At 38.8% G+C, this 19,443-nt stretch overlaps 2 protein-coding genes across 3 annotated transcripts in view; one reads left to right on the forward strand and one right to left on the reverse strand.

Annotated features, from left to right (window-relative positions):
- The window catches only part of ccdc82 (coiled-coil domain containing 82), a 152,136-nt gene that overhangs the window by 88,335 nt on the left and 44,358 nt on the right, over positions 1-19,443 (reverse strand). The window lies entirely within an intron of this gene.
- taok1b (TAO kinase 1b) overlaps positions 8,538-19,443 on the forward strand; it is a 45,357-nt gene continuing 34,451 nt past the window's right edge. Inside the window, exon 1 of one of the 2 annotated variants that reach the window (XM_056262118.1) lies at positions 8,538-9,065. The gene's annotated coding sequence lies outside the window, so the exon portion shown is untranslated. Of the gene's footprint in view, positions 9,066-9,958; positions 10,148-19,443 lie in introns of those variants that run through there. The other variant, XM_056262119.1, reaches the window with a different exon arrangement.

A 19,443-nucleotide genomic window follows, 5' to 3' on the forward strand; every position in this document is an offset into this window, starting at 1 on the left:
AGGTGCTTCTACGTCAGTGTTATTCACCTGTCATTTCCCTCTGTTTTTAGGGATAAGTTATGGGTAGGGTAAGGGTTAGATTTAGGGGTAGTGATAAGGTTAGGACAAATTTTTGGACAGGAATGTTGTTCTAGGAGGTTCAACAAAATGTGTTGATCTAGCAACATGTCTTGGCAAAATCATGGTGATGAACAGACTGTTAGAGTGGTGGAGCTTAGATTGTTTCACTGTTACAAGGCACATATAGCCCTATATAATACGTAAGGGCTGCACATCAGTATCACAGCATATCCAAAGTAATTTATGCCCATCATTTTTAACATTTTTGTGACATTACAAAAAACTCCAATTTTAATGTAAAAAAAAAATTGTTTCAACTTTAAAAAAAAGTAGCTAAGTGTTTCTGCTACCTTCAAATTTTAAGTTTAGTCAACTTGAAATGTGAAGTTGTACTAAGTGACAATATTTGATATTTGAGTTGACTAAACTGAAAATGTGAAGGCAGCAAAAACACTTACTTTTTAAAGTTAAAACAACATTTGTTTTACAGTGTTCTTTTTATAAACCAACCAGTGATCTAGCATGAACATACAAAAAAACATAAGAAACTACTTTTATTGAACTAGCACTTGAGATCAGTGATATTTGGCACTCAGTTAATACATTTAAACTTATATGATAATTACACATTCAAATCAAGAGGCAATACTGGACCAAATAAACAGCAAAAAGTAAAAAGCAACTCAAAATTATATAATGGTTTAAAATTAACCATTAAATAAATTATATTTAAGGAAATAAACAATATCAATAATAAAAGTTGTATGAAAATGAATGCAGACTAAATATGTTAACAAATGAGAACATAACACAGTACAGAAACCAGACCTAAATTATATAAATGACTAAATATTAATGAACAATAAGAGTTACACAAAGGAAATAAAGAGCCATCTTGTAGCTTGAACAGTAAACCATATGCCAAGTTATGGGTTTGATTCCCAAGGAGAGCAAGAACTGACAATACCGTAAAGCATGTCGCTTTGGATAAAAACATATGCCAAATGCATAAATTAAATAAGCCGTATTTGTAGCGAAGTCAAATGCAGCAAAGTTAATGTTAAACAACTTTAATTTGAAAACATGTTAGGTTAAATCTGACATGAAAAATCTATTAGCTACATATGCTTAAAATAATGAATAATGCAATAAGCCTATTACATTAATCCGAAGACATCCTCTATAGCAATTTAGGATGTTGCATAAGAGGTGATAGCTAGCCAGTCAATAGAACTTGATATACTGTAATCTGCAATGTCAGCAACCATTAATCCTCACTGAACTACAGATGATAGAATAAGGGTCAGCTGTTATTTATGACATGATAGCTTGGAGGTGTTTGTAAACAGGTGGGATTGATAACACTCAGATTCTCTATTGATCTGATGACAGCACAAATATCATGCTTTTGTTTGCATAAAAGTGTACCTTTGTAACACACACAATATTGAAGTATGAAATACATAAAATACTGTGGAAACTGTTCTAAACTGTTCCAGATATCATCTTTTAACAAGCTTAGGGCTGAGGTATTATGATTACAATTACAAATGTTATGGGCCAGCAAAAACTCAAGACATGCCTTTCTCCTCAACCTTTCTACTCTGCTGACTGTCTTTTTCTTTGTGCTATATTATTTTTGAGATTATTATTCTTATTTCCTAATAAGTGTTTGCCAGATGTAATCTGTATGAAGTGAGTTCAATGTGTCAAACAACTCTAGGTGATGCAATAAGGTATTGCACAATTAGATTTACATTAGAAAGTAAATCAGATATATTTTAGATTCTGCACTATGTGTAGGTCACTAATCAAATATATACTATAAAATAAATGTACTATATATGCCACCAGCTTGAATGCCACCTGTCATTTTTTGTTAGGCTCTATACTATGGAATGCCAAAGCTGACTTAATTAAAAATAAATAAATACATAAATAAATATACGAATAAATGTAAAAAAGCAAAAATACATAAATAAATACATACATAAATAAATATACAAAGAAATGTAAAAAAGTACAAATAAATGAGTATTTATACTTTTATTTCCTTATTTATGTATAATTGTATTTTTCACACATTTATTTATTTATACATTTATTCATTTATTTATTTCCACTTTTATTTATTTCCACATTCATTTATGTATATTTGTTTTTATGTCTACATTTATTTATTTTCACATTTATTTATTTCCACATTTATTTATTTCCACATTTATTGGAATGGTGTTTGAATGGGCATGATGATGTCCTCCACTGCATGGGGTGAGATGCGTGGCTCACTAGCTGCGTTTACATGAGCCCCTTTTGTTTGATTTAAGAATAATTCCAAATTGATGACTTGTGATTAATCAGTATCTAAGAGCAGCATGAAATATGGGTTGTGTTTTAAGCATTTGAATTGTCACCTGTTATGCATACGAAATTATGAAACGCGAATGTAAACCGTGTATTGAGTCGCGTTTCAAACTCATTGATCAATATGCTTGCGTAGGAGTCAGTGAAATGTGCGCTGGTTTCTCTCCGCGTTCTGCGCTGGTGTGCGAGTCTCATCGACAATAAACGCAAGCTCTTATCAGCCCTTATCCACCGCGTTTACATTGTTATTAATTATGGAATGCCAAAGCTGACTTAATTAAAAATAAATAAATACATAAATAAATATACGAATAAATGTAAAAAAGCAAAAATACATGAATAAATACATAAATAAATATACAAAGAAATGTAAAAAAATAAAAAAAATTAGTATTTAACTTTTATTTCCTTATTTATGTATAATTGTATTTTTTCACACATGTATTTATTTTTTTATTTATATATTTATTCATTTATTTATTTCCACTCTTATTTATTTCCACATTCATTTATGTATATTTGTTTTTGTCTACATTTATTTATTTTCACATTTTATTTATTTATACATTTATTTATTTCCACATTTATTTATTTCCACATTTATTTATTTCGACATTTCTTTGTCCGTATGCTAATGAAGGGGGCGTGTTTTACCTCAGACATCAGCAATCGAGCTCAGAGTGGCAGTGCTGAAGCTTTGAGGCCACAGTTACACCTTGTGGTGTGTGACCAAACGAAACGCAAGAGGTGTGCGGACAATATCACATTTTAAGTCATGTATATCACCCTAACTTTATGTAGGGTAGGCTATATAGGGTTAACACACATAGCACACATGAACAGAAACTGCACTTCAACGGGTCTGATAGCAGACACTTGGACATGGAAGCGCATGAAAGTATCCACTATTAATAACAATGTAAACGCGGTGGATAGGGCTGATAAGAGCTTGCGTTTATTGTCGATGAGACTCGCACACCAGCGCAGAACGCGGAGAGAAACCAGCGCACATTTCACTGACTCCTACGCAAGCATATTGATCAATGAGTTTGAAACGCGACTCAATACACGGTTTACATTCGCGTTTCATAATTTCGTATGCATAACAGGTGACAATAGATGCTGCTCTTAGATACTGATTAATCACAAGTCATCAATTTGGAATTATTCTTAAATCAAAACAAAAGGGGCTCATGTAAACGCAGCTAGTGAGCTACGCATATCACCCCATGCAGTGGAGGACAGAAGCATCATCATGCCCATCAAACAGCACCTGTCGTGCCCATGGTCGTGGTGATATTCCCCCCTATAAATTGATGTTATATCTACCCAAACCTTATTAAATAGGTAAGCTATACATCAGCATATATGTCAAGTTCTTAATATTAATCGATAAACTACTCAGTTAATTATAATAAGGCACTATGGTTGTTATCAGTAAAATAAAATTAACAAAATTATAATTATAATAAAATGATCTCATACATGGGCTTTTTTTTTTTTTTTACAGCATTTCAGCTCAGACACACATCGCCCCGCCATAATTTTGCTCCTTGAGCTGTACAGTTTAACAGTAACAGGTGGTGTTTCCCCCGAACTGAATGAATCAGTATTTGAATGAATCGGTCTGAATTAATGATATGATCCATACTATACTAGTCTTTTTTTTTTTCATATAAAATATCTACTATCTACTATAAATATCTCATTGCCGAAAAGTACCATTTCGGCAATGAGAACATTTCTGAGCCAAATGAAGATAAAGATGTGTTCTGGTGACTGGCGTGTTTATTGAACCAATCAGATCAGAGTAAATCGAGTGTCAGCGAGAAGCTCATTTGATTGGCTACATGATGAAGGTGGACCCGCCCTCCTCTTCACGCTTGCAAAACTCAGTGAGTGAGAGAATCGTGCCAAAACTGGAAGCGCATGGGAAAGAGGGACGCAACTGTACAGATCGGGTTATTTCGGGAACTTTTTTACCCCATGCACACAACAGTTTATTTATTTTTACACAAAGTTTGATTTTACGCAATTCATCTGTTTTGCAGTTCCTGTTGTTTTCGCTTGCAGATTGCTGTTCACATGCTTGCAATGCTTTTGGACGCATATGTGCGCAAAAACCGTGCCAAAAGTGTAAGCGCGGAAAAATGAAAGTCTGAAGAATACAGATCTTATTTATGTTGCGTTATCATGAAGCTGCAGCTTCAAAATACATGAATTACACTTACGAATAACAATTAAATGCTGCAAATATTTTTTTCTTACACTTGAAGGGCGATTTACACCTTTACAAATCTTCTCTTGCACATGCACATTTATTTTACGCTTGCAATCTTATGTACTTTCACAAATCTTACCCTGCGCATGCGATTCTTTATGGCATTATTTTACCTTCATAAAAAACAATATCAAAGGTACAAATGTTGAATGTGGCAAGAAATTAAAGCACTTAATGGTACATATTTAGAATGGGGAAGAAAGGTGAGTGAAGTGACTTTGAACGTGGCATAGTTGTTGGTGCCAGATGGGCTGATTTTCAGAAACAACTGATCTTTGGGATTTTTACGGCACGCACAACCACCAGTCGGAAAAGGGTGGCTTGCTCACTTCAGGTTGGTGGAGAGATCCTTCCTCAAGTGGAGGAGTTTAAGTATCTTGGGGTTTTGTTCACGAGTGAGGGAAGGATGGAACGGGAGATTGACAGACGGATCGGTGCAGCTTCTGCAGTAATGCGGTCGATGTACCGGTCTGTTGTGGTGAAGAAGGAGCTGAGCCGTAAGGCAAAGCTCTCGATTTACCGGTCAATCTACGTTCCTACTCTCACCTATGGTCATGAGCTTTGGGTCATGACCGAAAGGACAAGATCCCGGATACAGGCGGCCGAAATGAGCTTTCTCCGCAGGGTGGCTGGGCGATCCCTTAGAGATAGGGTGAGAAGCTCGGTCACTCGGGAGGAGCACAGAGTAGAGCCGTTGCTCCTCCACATCGAGAGGGGTCAGCTGAGGTGGCTCGGGCATCTGTTCCGGATGCCTCCTGGACGCCTTCCCGGGGAGGTGTTCCGGGCACGTCCCACTGGGAGGAGACCCCGGGGAAGACCTAGGACACGCTGGAGAGACTATGTCTCCCGGCTGGCCTGGGAACGCCTCGGTGTCCCCCCGGAAGAGCTGGAGGAAGTGTCCAGGGAGAGGGAAGTCTGGGCATCTCTGCTTAGACTGCTGCCCCCGCGACCCGGCCCCGGATAAGCGGAAGAAGATGGATGGATGGATGGCACAACCATCTTTACAGAGAATGGACAGAATAAGACAAAATTCCCATTGAGTGGCAGTTCTGTGGGCGAAATTGCCTTGTTGATGACCAGACTGGTTCAAGCTGATAGAAAGGCTACGGTAACTCAAAAAAGCACTCGTTACAACTGAGGTCTGCAGAAGAGCCTCTCTGAACACACAACATGTCGAACCTTGAAGTACTCCTGTCAGAGAGAACAGGAAACTGAAGCTACAATTCACACGGGCTCACCAAAATTGGACTATAGAGGACTGGAAAAAGGTTGCCTGTTCTGATGAGTCTCAATTTCTTCTGCAACATTCAGATGGGGGTCAGAATTTGGCATAAACAATATGAAAGCATGGATCCATCCTGTATCAACGGTTCAGGCTGGTGCTTGTGCACGGTGATATTTTGGGGATATTTTGGGATATTTTGTTGGCACACTTTGGGCCTTTTTGTAACAATTGAGCATCGTTTAAACACCACAGCCTACCTGCATGTCCATCCATTTATGACCACAGTGTACCCATATTGGCTATTTCTACTTCCAGCAGGATAATGCAGCATGTCACAAAGCTCAAATCATCTCAAACTGGGTTCTTGAACATGACTATGAGTTCACTTTGCTCAAATGGCCTCCACAGTCACCAGATCTCAACCCAATAGAGCACCTGTGGGATGTGGTGGATAACACAGTCTCATCCCAAGACGTCATATGACTGACGCTTTTGACCATACGTCAACATCCGACGTTTTAGGGTACCCTTTAACGTCAGTTAGATGACGATCCTAGGGCGTCATATGTCTGACGCTTTACCTTTAGCGTCAGTTAGATGACGCGGGTAGGTTTAGGTCTGGGGTAGGGTTAGGATTTCATAGCGTCATATACTGACGTTAAAGGGTACCCTAAAACGTCGGATGTTGACGTATGGTCAAAAGCGTCAGACATATGACGTCTTGGGATGAGACTGGGCTGTGGTGGAACGAGAGATTCACATCAGACAAATCTGCAGTAACTGCGTGATGCTATCATGTCAATATGGACCAAAATCTCCAGCACCTTGTTGAATTTATGCCGGAAAGATATATAGGCCTATAATGTGTACAGGGCAGGCTGCTTTAACACGCACAAAAAAGCCTGTCAACAATAAAGACAAGGATGTGTGCCAACCCATCTGTGTCAATCACAACAGATAGAGTTAACCATAAAACCAGTTTTGCCTGTCTTTCACAGTTATGAGACAGTCTGGGCATGTTTTCCAGGTATGGATACTTGTCATGCCATATTAGTGTAAGTGAAGCAGAAGGAAACAGAAAAGCAATGCTTTTCGGGTTTGATTCTTTGAGTGGGTTATTATCTGCGGTGTGGGAACATATGAATTTGATGACCGGCAGGTGGCTTAGAGCTATATGTGGAAACCAAGCCTAAAGTTACATGTTAATCAGCTAAGAAGCTCAGCACACTACAACTGCACAGTCTCTCACTCTCACCAAGGATAAAAACACTGAACGAGTCCTCTGTCCTACACACAACCAAACATTTCCTGTAGAAAGAGAAAGTAATGTCTAATGGGCTTGGGGCATATTGATTAAAGTTATAATATGGGTGATTTGGAACCATGGTTTGTTAATGGATATTAACTGCTCAGAGCTTTTTGGCTAAGCCTTCTGTGCTTCCATTACAATGAAGATTCAGTAATAAATCATTTATTTCAGTAACTACTGAAGAAGACACCTCACAGCTTGGTACTTGTTTTGACCCCGCCCAGCCTGTTGTAAATGCTCTGACTCATTCCCACATGGATCGGTTCCTTCGAGCAATTCAGATCCCTGCAGCGTAACATAGCCTACTCTAAAACTTACCAATAAAGCCACCTGCAGAAAAAAATATATAGAGAGATTGATTACAGCAGTCAGAAGAGAGAAATATGACTTTACTAGATTTGCGATGTTGATAACAATGGAAACACAATCATATTCCGTGAAAAGAGTGCATTGAAATCAAAATCTTTGCAAGCCAAATTCACATTTACCATTGGAGAATTTTCGCAGGCGAAATTCACATTTACCATTGTTCGGTGAATTTTCAACCGTGAAATTCGGTCATATGAATTCACTCAATCTGGAATTTCGCAAGAGTGCGTAAGATTTCCCCACGCAGATTTTGTGACGGCACCACAAACAAACGTTTCTGCAAATCGGCTATTACCCAGCTAACAATTTTATGGTCTGGGAACGTTAGTTTTTGGTTCCCAGAACGTTCCCTATTGGTGATCCAGGAAAGTTTTCTTAACGTAAATAGAACGTTCCCTTATGTTAGGGGAACGTTCTGGAAACTTTATGGGAACGTTCCCTTTAAGTTATAAAAATAGAACCTAAAAATAACCCACAGGGAACATTCCCAGAACGTTCTCCTTAGGTTATAAAATTAAACCTAAAAATAACATTCAGGGAACGTTCATAGAACGTTCTTGTTTGGTTCCCAAAAAAATAACCAAATGGGAACCATACGGGAACGTTAGGGGAACGGTAGATTTGAATGCTATAACTCACAAATAATTTTGTAAACTGTATTTGTAAGATTAAATTACATCTCATTTACAATTACAGGTAACAATTGTACAACGTTTTACATACAATTTACATAGGCTATATTTTTTTGCTCCATCATCTCTATGAATTGGTAATTGCCTTGAGACCGGACCGATTCAAGCAAGATTTGTATACTATTTTTCTAAACCGGTTCAACCGATTCATTGAAAAGATCCGTTTCAAAAGAACGATTTGTTCACGAATCGAACATCGCCTCGGTGCTGGTTGGATTGCAGTAGGAGCAGAGAGAGTGAGGTGAGAGAGAGAGATGAAAATCACTGCTGCCCGGCCACAACAAGACAGACGGGCCACGCATGAATAACTTTTACGGCCGAGGCGACATTGAAGGGCTGTCATATCTCGGGTGGATACAGAGAGTGCCCGTGGTGTTGTTTAAAGAGCTACCCACAGCATTTCTCCCGTGTTTTCCACGAAGGGAAGGAGGTGAAAATACCCGCCGCCATTTTTTGGAAGTGACTGACTGGGAGTGGAGAGTTAGCTGTAAACTGGCCACAGCTGATTTAGTTTATATTCCCTGTGAGTCATCACCTTCGACACTGTCAGCCCGGACGGCCTGGATACTGTAAATAAACCGACTCTTCTCAACTATACGAGCTGTCGAAGGTCCAAAGGAATAAACAAGAAGAGAATTTGTTTACACGTTTCTCCTGAATTCTCACTAACTGTTCCTCCCAGGATTGCTGGTGTGGGCTAAGTTAGCCACATTAGCACGCTGAGGATTTCTCCTGGAGTCCAATCAAACCTGGCCTGGTGGACGGGTGAGTTCAACTAACGTTACACCCTCAAACGAGCCGTTTATCTATTCTTGTCAGGACCTTACAGATGTCTCGTTGCGGTTGTGTCGTTATTTTGTCGTCGTATTAAGTTGGCTAACATTCCACGAACTGCTCAGCTAATATGTGGCTAATATGGCTAAGTTGGGTTCTGGTCTACAACTTTTCACGTTGTTAAATCCTGTAAAACAGCCAAACTGAAACTATACCCTCTTTAAACGAGTCTTCTCTCAAATAGCCGGTGTCACTAATGTGAGAGAGTTTTGTTGCTGGTTAGGTAACGGCAGCTTAATTTATGCCAGCATGCAGGTTGAACAAACTTGATTTATTTTGGTGAAACTACTTTGGCATTCATAAAACTCAATGTAGAATGGCTGCTCAATTATTAGTGTTTAGCTAACTAACGTTAGCCAAATGTTTAAACTTTGCAAACTTGTGCCCTTCTTTGAAGGATTAAGGATTAAACCAATAGATGAGGGAAATCATGATGATTTTTTTCCCCTGAAATGTAATTTTTTGAATTAGCATTCGATTTTTTACTTAATTTGTCAGTAATAATATCAGTTTACCACATTGTTTACAAGACAATGTCCAGTGTCGCATATTATTGCAATGACACTCCCTCCCAGTTTCACTGCACTGTTTCCAACAGCAGGCTTTGATAACTAAATAAAACAAGCCTTTTAGGGGCTTGTAGTATAATTTGCTTCCTCATTATATAAATTATGCCTCTGTTATGACAAGTAATCAGTTAATTAAAGTGCTGTCTTATCGAGCTGGGCATTCCCTTGTTGTGAGCCGCATTCAGCGCCGCATTCCTCTTCTCACAGTGTTGACATTGCGTAACACACGCTGGACTGGCCAGCAGCCCGTGTACTCTTCTCCATACCTATTTAAAGCGTCATTCATGATAGTCACCTGGCCTAAGGACAATACAGGTCACCTATCAGCGTAGTCACCGCTATTTAATAGACCACTTTCAAACAGCATCGTCTCAGAGCTCAGCCTGAATATTGATCGCCGAGTCTACGCTGCTCTTCCCATTCTTTGTCAATGTGGATCTATCGGTTTGTATATTTACGAGATTCGATGTGCTTATATGGAGGTTAGCGACCATTTGCATGTTAAAATATCTCTAAATGCATATCACATAGTGTCTCAATGATACGTATTTGTTTATATTTTGCGCTTGTTTTTGTATCTTTCGAATGTGCTGTTACTGCTTATGCTGTGTATTGAATGCTTAGTGCGTTTTCAAGGATGTGATTGTCTAGCAATTTTGGGGACAAATTTTGCGTCCCTAAAATTGACACTTTTTTTGTCCTTGTTTACCTTTGTGGTGAAGTGGCATATTCATGTTCGTGTAATTTTACTTTTTTTTTTTTTTTGGGAGCAATTGTTACATATTTGATATATTCTAGCCCAAGTCAATTTTTTATTTTATATAATACTTTTATGAACCACATCTTGCTTTATTATTAGGCTATAGTATAGTAGTGAATAGTGATGTAAAGTGTTGCTAATGCTGAATGTAATCAGTTTAAGCATTCAGGCACGTATTTTCAACCTACCATAGGATACATTTTAATGATCAATAATGATATTTTCAATAAATATTTTAATAGGTTCTCCTACTGTAGGCTACCATCTAGTTATTGCAATGGCACGAGTAAGCAACAGCAATTACTTCTCTAGATTATATATTATAAATCACTTTTTGTTTGAATTCCTGTTTTATCTGTTCTCTTTTTATTTCCTTGGCCTCGATTGCAAATTCTGATTGTTCCTCGTTCACTTGGCCTTTCTCATTGTTGTATTATCTTAATGATGTGCTTTATTCCTTCTGTCGTTTCATATTTTGATACTCGTTATGTGTGGAGTAGACTCATTTTCAGTTCTCTCTGTAATGGAAACTGAAGTCACATTGCTTTTGGCTTAAATATCTGAGATAAATAGCCATTCAGAATTGCACATTTTTAAAAACATGTCAAGTTAGGCCTGCTTAATGCCAGGCTATATCAGCCTATTTTTGTAGTACTGTTTCTGTAGACAGAGCTAACATTTCAGGGAATTGTAGCATGATCATGACTTTGCTGTGATTTGATTGACTTTATCTAACCATTTTGCTTTTAAATATACATAAGCATCCATATCCGACATGCACAGCATATTTCTCTCTCTGTCTCACATAGGCTATTCTGAAATGCCATTGAAGTTTAGTGACGCATGCATTTATCTAGCCTAGCAGATGGGAACTTGATGAGTGTGTGAGAATGTCACCTTTAGAGAATCAAACTGGATACCTGCACCAGGAAGGAGGAACCTTCTGTCATGTGAACAGTTTTAACAGCAGAGATCTTGATCAATACAGGAGGCTTCCAGTGAAGAACAGTTATGCTGTTTTGCACAAACAAGCTGGAAAGAACACGTCTGATGTTGTCTGGTATCGTTTTGACTCGTGTAAACCGCTTCATTATGACATTACCAGTTAAGAGAGGCAACCTTTTCTTTATCTGATAAACGACTGCAGGGATTTTGACAACATTGTCTGACCATATCGATTTATTAATGTGACGAGGGCACCAGGAGGATGCTAACTCTGTGTTAGCTATGACCATAGCTGTCAAACTTGTTGACGCCACATTTAACTTTAGCGGGAAATAGCTTGGTCCTCATGCAAAGCTATTGTATAGCTTCAGAAAGCCAAGAATGTACTGCACAAGTTGTATGAACTTAGATTTTGGATCTTGACAGCTGTGGTCACCAAACTGTCATTGTAGGGCTGCACGATTAATACAAATTTTAGTTTAAAGTTGGCTTATGAAAACTCAATCATTGAGAAAAACAAACAAACATTTATTGTGCCGCATTTCGTTGCTTTCTCTTTATTGAGCTTTTGCCCCCTGCAGGATCAGTTTGATGTTCTGAGACGTAGCCGAACATGGACCAGCGAATAGGGATGTCACAGTGAAGAAATTTTCACTCCAGCATATAAACTTGTGACAGCACCGGTATTACCGATAACACCAGGGGGAGGGGGGTTATTTTGAACAGGTGCTTGCTTTTTGCTTTTGAATTCGCAATACGCGTACTCTGTTTATAGGCCTATTATTCTTGGGCATTACAGAGAGCTGCTATCTTTTCACTTAAAGGGGTGGTTGATTATGATTTCACTTTTCTAACTTTAGTTAGTGAGTGTGTAATGTTGCTGTTTGAGAATAAACAACATCTGCAAAGTTCCAACGCTCAAAGTTCAAAGCAAAGGAAGATATTTGCTTTTAAATAAATAGTTTTTTTAAGGACTACAACAAACGGCTGGTAGGGACTACACTACATTCCTCCCGGGTTAGTGACATCACCAACCCTAAAATTTACATAAATGAGCTAAAACTTTACACACTCTGGGGACATCAAAGACTTATTTTTCATCTTGTGAAAAGGGCATTATACCACCCCTTTAAGCTTTTGCTATCACACGTACATTGTGTACTGTATAGGGAGCAGTGGTACTGATCGCACATTTTAGAAGATATTTGTCAATGACACAGGATATGTTGCGCACTAGGCCTGCTGCGATAGTAGATGTTACCAGTGTTACAGAACAGACACAATTAAAAACTGAACGCATCTGCTCAATTCAGCATGAGCCGAACGAGAGATCAGCAGCAGGAGTCAGGTTTCATTTATCGCGTGATGAGATTGAGGCGAGCTGACTGACAATGCCCGAAGATTTGGTTTTGCTGATTATCAGTTTTTTTTTTTATTCAGATTGTGTAAGTTATTTTATATTAGGTCTATTGCATGGTGTATGCCGTGCTTGTTCATTTTGTTGATAAAAGTTCTGTTTAATACAAGCGAGTTCATTGTACTGTTTTGTTATGTTTTTCATTAAGAATAATAATAAACCCACCAATTCAAGGTATTGCCACCCCCAAATAGCCGCTAATTTGAAGGCAAAAGTAAAATGCACACGGCATTCACAAGTGATTTAAAAGGGAGGTGGAAAAGAGGGATGTTTAATTTCCTCAAATCCTCCGCCATCAGTCATCTCTTCTCTCCTTACTCTTGTCATGTGATCAGTGAAAACTGACTCCGTCTGCACTGTGCTGCAACGCTAAAGCTTGTGTAATATGAAGCAGAGCAGGAGCTTTCAGTTTTTAATTGTAGCGTCCGTTGTCTAACTGAACTAAATGGTTTTTATTTCCATTAAAAGTACCGTAATGTAATCATTGTTTGGTCGAACACTGATTACCGCAGCAAGCCTACAAGCGAAGTATACTTTGGGGCTTAGGATACACGCCTAAGCAGTCAAAATTTCCCCTTTTGGCGAGTATTCACATAAATTCACATGTTCCCTTTTCTGTTCTGCTCAAGTCTTCCTTGCGATGGAGGTTCGGGTTGAATAACAACTAGTTCTTCCAATGTTTCATCATCGGACTCGAGCTCGGATTGATATGGTAAAATTGATGTCATTGTTCGCTACGGTCTTTAGTTTACGGTGTGTACAATCGCTGAGCTGCAGGAAGCCTCCGGATGGAGCTGACGTTCAGTTATGGCAATGGGCGTTTTTGTTTTTCGACACGAGCGCTGAATGCGGTTGACCAATCACAACAGACTTAGCTGTCTGGCCAATCAGAGCGATAGTTTGCGGAAAGGAGGGATTTAGAAACATTGATTCATCCATCAAGTCGTTTGAGAGTCATTGAAAAATGTGGTGATGTGCAATGTATTATGAGAGAATGAATCCGTTTTTTTTATCTTTGATGCATGTAAACCTGTAGGAACCCCAAACCAACATTAGGAGCCTTTAATATAGCATAATAGGGGCACTTTAAATGTTTATGAAATTAGTCGCACATCCCTAGTTACAGTATTGACCAAAATAATAATTATAATTTTTGCCATAATTGAGCAGCCCTATGGTTTTGTATTAAAGGGGTCATATAATGGTACATGCACTTTTTCAAGTTGATTGTACTGAAATGTGTGTTGGCAGTGCCTGTACACAACCATCATATAATGATAAAAATCCATCCAGTGTTTTTGTTTTAATCTCCTTATATGTTTTCCCCTGCCTCAAATCGAGCCGGTCGACCGTGTGACGTCACACGGTCGGACGCCCCTCCCGCGATTGTTGATTGACAGCCGGGTTTCAACACAGACCCGCCCTTGCTCGTGAGGGAGCTGTCAATCATAGTCTGCGCGGACCGGCGCCGTCATTGTTGATATGCTGGAGCACTGTCTATGAGCAGAATGGCGTCTAAGCGATTGTGGTGTTCTGTTCTTGGGTGTAATAACGAACACAGTCATTTTGATGTTCCTAAATCCGAACCTCTGAAGACGCAGTGGCTGAGTTTGTTTTCAAAGGGAATATTCCCCACGATCAACGTCAATGCTCTCATGTTTGCGCGAATCATTTCACACACCAGACTGCTTTATAAACGAGGGTCAGTATAAAGCTGGTTTTGCTAAGAAGCTGCTCATGAATAAAGGATCGGTACCAACTATTCGTGTTCCTGTTGAACCTCTAGAACAACGGAAGTGAGTGTAACGTTTTATTAACCTTTATATTAATATTTATATCTTTGCAAATCGCTAGCTGCACGCTTCACAATGAATGCGTCTAAGGTTTACACTCAGGGTACATTACGGCATGTTTTCTATGTACGACGTTCTCAATGTAATTCATAATCCCACGTTTATAATGAACAATGCGTTATGGTTATTGTGTTACAAACGTGTACGCACAGAACAGAGAGGCGGGGTGAGCAAAGCTCATTATCATTTAAAGTCATATGCACTGAAACGGCAGGCTGAAAACAGAGCTGTTTTTGACCAGGTAAAATAACTGTTTTCTTACAATACTAATGAGAATTTTTAATTAAAGTATATTACAAACTTTTAATTTAGACCCTAACGAATCATATTAGCTTGTACAAAAATGGCATTATATGACCCCTTTAAAGGAATTTTTAATCCAAAAATAATTAATTTAATCCCATAATTTACTCATCCTCTCCTCAAGCCATTCTAGGTGTATATGACTTTCTTCTTTCATCCAAACACAGAGTTATATTAAATAATATTAATTTTATAAAAAGCGCATCCATCCATCATAAAAGTAATCCACATGTCTCAAGTGGGTTAAAGGGATAGGCCTAGTTCACCCCAAAATTAAAATGATTAAGAAGACCCTTTAATTTTTCGGGTCCGAGGTCACCCCTCCGCCGGAACTCGACTCTCTCGTGAACACTCTTATGGCTGTTGCCAGAAGCCAACGATTATAGTTTAGAAAAGTTTTAATTATGGGTATTTTTCTTACTAAAACCCATCGCTTTGCTTCAGAGGCCATTTATTAATCCACTGTTTTTTTATGGATTACTTTTATGATGGATGGATGTGCTTTTTGGAGCTTCAAAAACTCATTCTCTATAACACCATTACAAAGCTGGGAAGAGCCAGGATATTATTTAAAATAACTCAGATTGTGTTCGGCTAAAAGAAGAAAGTCATATATGCCTAGAATGGCTTGAGGGTGAGTAAATTATGGGATAATTTTTATTTTTGGGTGAACTATCCCTTTAAAAGGGCTGTGTAAAGATTCAGCATTTCTCCTAGTACATGACATGAGGGTAGTAAATAACAAACTTATTCCTTTAAGGAAACAATGCAAGTATGTATAAGATGAGTTAGAATACCATGGAAATTAAAATGTCTCTGTGATTTGAATGTCAGTGCTGGTGGTACACACAAGAATACCAAATTATCAACTTAAACTCTCAGCTAGACTTCACCTTTTAGTTATTTTTAATTTTTTTCAGCAATAGATTGTATTAAAGTAAATTCTTTATTCTTTGTTATAGTTGGTTTCCAAACAGCACAGCAGAAAACTTTGTGTTGGTTATGAAATACTCCCTTTCAATCTATTTCATAACTCGCTGGAACAAACAGATGGCACTGATTGTGTCATTTAGCGATTCGTTCATTTACACTCCCTGGAAATCGGATATTTGTCAGTCAACAGTTCTTTTTGGTTTTGAATCTCCAGGTAGGCTAAATGTGATGGATAGTCTCTTTTCGGCTATTGAAGTTTTTAATCTATGCATTTCCTGTTAGTGCTGTCTGGAAGAATGTCAGTATGGTTGCAATCATTCAGCAGTAGTGTGACCTCAGAGTAAATGACATGCTCCAAAAAATGTATCTGTCCTAGTTTGTTGTTTTCAGTGGTTTTAAAAAATCAGCCGGAAAGGTGTTGTGAAAGCTGTTCTCGGTCTAACTCTCTTCTGACTGTGTCGTTGAGAAATTAACAGCACGTTATGTGATGGCGATTTAATTGTGGTGTGAATTCCTTGCAGAGGTTAAGACCTGGCAAATCCAAACAGTTAAAGCTTGTTGAAGGGAATTCCCACAGAGACTTACCAGAGATCATGGCCAAGTTCCTGGAGTTACTAGTCTGTGTCCCAGACTTTTCTTGTTGAGCTTCTGTTCTGTCATGTACAAGCCTGCAGCACAACAAAATGTTGCTTATAAAGACCTAGGCCTAAGTTAAAAAGCAGCATAGTCTTCTAGTTAACCGCTCAGCTTTACTTAGTGTACTGCCACCCAGCATGCCATGCAACCCAGTTTCTTTTTCTTTTTAATGATATATTGTCCTCCTGCTGATCATGACCATGTTTAGTTATAATTTTCACTTCCATTTAGATCTTGTCTGAAATTCTCCAAGTGATCCAACGCTGAAGTACAGTTGTTAAAGACATTATCTTTAAAAAGTGAAGCCTGTAATTATAATTATAATGTAGGAAGTTGGATTGCAAATGACAGTGTGAAGATCAAAATTGTACATTAGAAATATTCTCTGGTGCATAACAATATTCCCTACAGCCTTATGAATGCTGAGCTGTTTTCTGTTTGGTCCCAGAGGAGCATCAGTAAAGAGTAATTCAGCATTTTTTTTTTCTCAGTTATCTGTGGAATAGGCTGATAGTGTTTGATATTTATGAAGGTTTTTTTTTTTTAATGAACCGAATCAATCAATGAAGTCAACTTTAGTTAATTAGGCTTACTCAGCCTTGTGAGGCAAGATTTTGCCCTGTGGGGCTTGTTTGTCTGATTTCAAAAAAGTCATTACTGTACATGAAAAGCTTGGAATTTATGTGAAATATTGACTGTTTTTGCTGTCAGCCATCAAAAAATACTTTCTCCTATCTTAATGTAGATAGAAGGTTAACTGTAAGTAGGTTGCACACCCCACCACCCAAAAGTGTAAATATTGTAGTACTATCAAAGACAGTCCTCTCTTGACTTGGGCCAGCAAACCCAGACCACCCTAGCAACCACATTTAAGCCCCTTCACACAGCGCGTTGATCCCGGGAAATTGCCAGAACACCTTCTGTGTGAATGCAAACACGACTCGGGATTGATGCCGGGATCGATGCCGGGTTGGGGACCTAGTAACACTGCCATGTTCAGTCCCTGAACGCGCGCTGTGTGAACAAAAGCCGTAATCAATGTTGTAATGATGACGCTGAAGCCGGATCGTTCGCCAGCTAGTGAAACGGTACGTAATGCGCTAGTTTATGATCGAATCAGAGAAAAAAATGCACAAGCGTGGTTTCTCGAGAGATAAATCGCAGCACATAAGCAAACTTAAGACGCTGCTGAGACATTACATGTCACATCTATGTCACGTGTATTTACGGGATTTTTACGGGTTGATTCCGGAAAATCACTGACAGTGTGAATGAACCAAAATCAAACGAACCCGGGTAAAATCCTGGGTCACTTTATCCGTGTATTTTCCGGAATCTCTGTGTGAAAGGGGCTTTAGAAAACCTTAGAAGCTGTTTAGCAACGCCCCTGGCATCGTGGTGACGACTGTTGTACGGGCAAGCACAACAATGGGCATTCTCACAGAAACCGTTTTTGCATTTAAAACTTGAGATGCAGTGAAATGAAATAAAATCCTGCAAGATCTAGAGACATTTTTTCATAGGTTGAACTAGGGCTGTGTGATTAACCGTAATTGATTTTCAATTTCGTTGTTAGCTTCCAACGATTATGAAAACAAGATATGTAAAATCAAAAGATCAGATGTGCTCCTACAGTAGTCACATTCAAATCCAGAATCAAAACACATCTGTTTAGCTGTGCATTTTATTTCTGCATTCTAAACTCAAATGGCTCTGAAAATTGGATAAGAGACTAACATAAATTACTTAATTGGAGAAATTGAGTGATGAAACCATGCTAATGACCTGGGCCTGTGGTGGAGTAGTGAGTTAGATGTGTCAATTAAACTCGAGGTTCTGTGGGGTGCGGATTGGATCGACTCAATTCCTAGAGCTTCCGAACAAATGGGTTTTTTTGGGGTGTGGAGTGGACTGATGGGGCAGTGAACCCAAGGAGTCGGTCCTAGAGATCCTCCTGTCCGACACAGTACAATCCACATGGGATAATCTCACAGTATAACAAGCAGCTGTACAAAATATAATACACCAGTGTTTTGCCAGTTTATCTCTTTTAATTATTTTTCCTGTATCCACTGTACGTCCGACTGACTGCACTGTATTCTTCCTTTTGATTCTAAACTGAACTCAAATTAGGGCTGTCACTTTTGAGAAAAATCTAATTCGAATGGATATCAAATATCAGGCAATATATTAGAATATCGAAAAAAATAAAAATAAAAAAACCCACCGTAACAGAGATTCAATCACAAATGTATTAACAGTCTGGCAGCCATAAACAGGACCTTTTTTTTTTTTACTTAATGTTTGAAACCGCAGGTTATCAACTTAATCTATATGAAGTGCCACTATGCATAGCAAATCACAAAATTAGGCTACATGGAAAAAAACAGAATCAAAACAGCACGGCACAAACAATAACGTGACAACTTAAACAGCAGCAGGACTAAGGCCTATAGCCTAGCCTAATTTATTTCTTAATATTGTTTGCTAGAAACACCAATCTATCACCTTGATCTGGATCAAGTTCGGCTCTCTTTTTATTGACGATGTTCCCTGCGGTGGAGAACACTCGTTCGGAGCGCACAGACGTGCCTGGCACACACGGGTATTTGCGCGTCAATGTTGAGAGAACTGGGTATTTGTTGCAGCCCCTGTCTTTCCACCAATGCAGCGTGTTGCTGTCTGCGGGGAGTGGAGGTTCAGTCATGTAGTTTTTAAGCTCCTGGATACCATTAGTGTTGCGTGTGGCAGAGTCGATCGATTTATACATGTCCCCAAACAAGCTTCCCATGGCACCTAAGGCCGGAGCCACGTCTTCCCTCTCTTGCGCACAGTCGCCGTCGGTCTCACTCTCAGCTTCCTTCAGCTCCTGAGATAAGCTTTCAATTACGAG

Source organism: Rhinichthys klamathensis, unplaced genomic scaffold, assembly GCF_029890125.1.
Source record: "Rhinichthys klamathensis goyatoka isolate OS25496 unplaced genomic scaffold, OSU_Roscu_1.1 h1tg000191l_1, whole genome shotgun sequence".
Classification (NCBI taxonomy): domain Eukaryota; kingdom Metazoa; phylum Chordata; class Actinopteri; order Cypriniformes; family Leuciscidae; genus Rhinichthys; species Rhinichthys klamathensis.